A 3,215-nucleotide genomic window follows, 5' to 3' on the forward strand; every position below is an offset into this window, starting at 1 on the left:
TGCCGCCATGTCGTGAAGACACTGTGTGTTTCGTTGTGAAAGCGAAACTACTTTGTTTGGCCTTCCAAAAGAGGACGATATCCGCTAATTCATGCCTAGAGCTGATCCGTGCTGGTTGCTGAGGAAATACATCAACTTCGCGCTGTGGATCGCCGGATCGGCTTTCACTGTGGACGAAGCGGAGTCCAGCTCGGGGTCATCACATATGGTTGCCGCAAGCCTGCCGGCTGCTCCTTCGTCGAATCCGCCGCCCGCCTCCGCTCACTCTAGGCCTCCGCTCACTCTAGCCCGCCATGTGTGACGCTGTGTTTCATTGTGAAAGCGAAACTACTTTGTTTGGCCTTCCAAAAGAGGACACGACTAAAAATCAGTGGTTAAGTTGTATTTACAACACTGTTCCAGAACAGTTCAACCCAAATATTCAGATGTGTGCAGCACATTTTATGGAGGACTGTTTCCTGATCCTGGTAGAGTAGACTACAATGCCGGCTGTTCTGACTCACAGACTTTAAGTAAGTTTTTTATATTTTAAGGATTTGAACCACATAAACACATTGCATTACACCAAATACACAAAATAAATGTTCTTTTTAGCAACGTCATATGACCCCTTTAAAATGAACTTAAAATATTTTTATATATGAAAAGCATTTTTTAAGAGGACTCACTGTGATTCACATTCAGGCTTTGTTTTTCAGGCAGCTGGTTATATGTGTTAGGGCTGTGCAATTAATCGCATGATCGCATGCGCATCTCGGCAGGGTTCCAATCGCCATCACCTGCTTTCAGATGGAGCAGCATTTACTTCACAGAGCCATAGTTCACTGATAACTACATAATCGAATGCGATTCATCTGCAATTATGAACGCGATATTGCCTAGCTTGTCAGTGAACTACGGTTCTGTGTAGTAAATGCCTCTCCATCTGAAAGCAGGTGATGGCGATTTACTACCAATCACATGCGATTAATTGCACAGCCCTAATATGTGATGCCTAACTGGAAAGATGTGCTGTAAAAAGTAAAGTAAAATTCAAAAACTGTCAATGGCCTTTGTCTTACATTAAATTCTCACACCACACAGTTGGAGTAAAGATTCAAATCTGTGGCTTGCCCATTTTATTATTCATATCTGGATACAAAACAAAGAATAAATTAAATGAAATGAAATCATTAAAATAATAGAAAAACATTATTTTGAACACATATTGTAGCATGGCAGTAGGCACACAGGCTACTTAGAATCTCATAACTCAGAAATGTACAGCCGTTTTACAAGTCTAATCCTTTGAGACCTGGTCTATTGTCCAGAGGACAATACTGTAGAGATTATTTATACAAACACAAACAAAAGCAGCCAGGCCTGCATGTAACCTCACTGGAAAATGGAGGCTCAGCATTGACTCACAACATGGCTCAAACAAACACAGTTGTAAGAGTCAGACTCGTGTTACAGTAGGTTCTAATCCTCCAGAAAATTGTTAGCAATCAACCTTCGGAACATCAGAAGATGAAACGAAATAGTATGAGTTTTATTTTTAATTCGTTTTGTTTGTACGACAACATACAGCGCGTCAAGAGTAGCCCCATTCACGAACTTTCCATTTTTCTGGTAAATGCGGATGGATACGGACCGGATACTTAATGACAAGTGAAAAAGTGAGATTTAATCTTTGCTACATGGATACCCTTGTTTGGTAAGGATGAGCATATGAATTACAAAAATGTATGACATCTTTGATTATCTGTCTAAGTGCAACTCGAGTTGCAACGATCGCACAGAATCTAATTCACTGTTTCTATATCATGTGAGAAAAGTTGCACATTTATTTATATTTCAGCACAAATCGTTTTTGCTATGACATTCATTTTCATTCAGCAAAATCGGTTTACTTACCTTTTTTCCCCCTCCACACTAAGCTTTTTAAAGCGTCACGGTCTGAATATTGCGCATGCGTATGGAGCACATTCTGAGAGGTAGAAAGAACGTTTATGACATTTTTTAATCAAAAACATTTTTTATTAAAATGTACAAAACATTAAGGCAGTACAGTTACTGTATAAACATATAAACAAAACAAAAAATACAAACTTATACAGAGATTCATACGGTTCATGCAGCAAGTGATTCACAGGCAAAAGACTCGGTTACCGGTTCTTTGAATAAATCGTTCAAAATCACCAATTTGAATGATTCCGAGAAATAATTCACTCAATTAACACACTGAATCCGTCAGTGCAAGTAATGAATTAAACATCTCACTTCACTGACTAAGTTGTTTACTTCCAGTCCATCTCAAAATGAAGCAAATTTAGTTGATTTAAAATTAAATATGTATTTAAAATTCAAATTTGTATTAAAACTTCAGTATATGTATACATGGAAAGTTCTGTACCATTAGTGTTGTTTGTTCATGATTGATGTTCGTTCAGCTTGAGGACAAGACTAACATGCATTGTGATCCACAGCTTCAATGACAGACTAAAAATAATAATAGTAAAAGGGCGCTGTGAACATAATTTCTGAGAGTGATTCAGCAGGTTGCTTTTTAAGAATCTACACAGTGACTGTGTGCATTTTAACAGTACAGGTAGAGAATCAATAGGAAATAATCATTGCTTGTTTGTTCACTTGCACCAGTTTTGACTATGCTGAATAAATGATATAGATCAAGGTCATGTATGTGCTGTTTGTTGATTGTATACTGATTTGTGTCCATAGTAGTTAATAATTAGAGTTTTTACTGGAAAGCAAAAACATAGTGAAGGTTTTATATATATATATATAAGGAAGGGAGGATGATGAGGAGACGTCTGCTGGCAGGTGGGTCAGCTACGGCAGAAGCGTTTCACTTCCACCTCCAGTCCTGGCCAGTGGAAACGGTCCCTAATGCGTTGGACGGTATTTTCGGCCCCGAGGTGCCCCGCCATCGGATGGGCATGTGCCAGCTCCATGACTGTCTCTGTCTTGGTTTTAGGCATGACCAAGAGGAATTTTTCCTCCCCCCGCCTGTGGGCGACACAGTACAGCAGACCATTTCTTATTTCAAAATGAGAAAGGGGGTGTGGGCCCGGAAGCCTGTCTACCTCATCGACTCGGCGCACTTGATCCCAACAGTTTCGCAGGTGGTCGTCCTCTCGTTGCTCCCTGCCGAACGAACCCCCGGTCATGACCTGTGAAAACACATCGAGGTAGACAGACGGAAGGTTAGCTGG

This window comes from Sinocyclocheilus grahami, unplaced genomic scaffold, assembly GCF_001515645.1.
Source record: "Sinocyclocheilus grahami isolate Dianchi unplaced genomic scaffold, SAMN03320097.WGS_v1.1 scaffold92.1, whole genome shotgun sequence".
Classification (NCBI taxonomy): domain Eukaryota; kingdom Metazoa; phylum Chordata; class Actinopteri; order Cypriniformes; family Cyprinidae; genus Sinocyclocheilus; species Sinocyclocheilus grahami.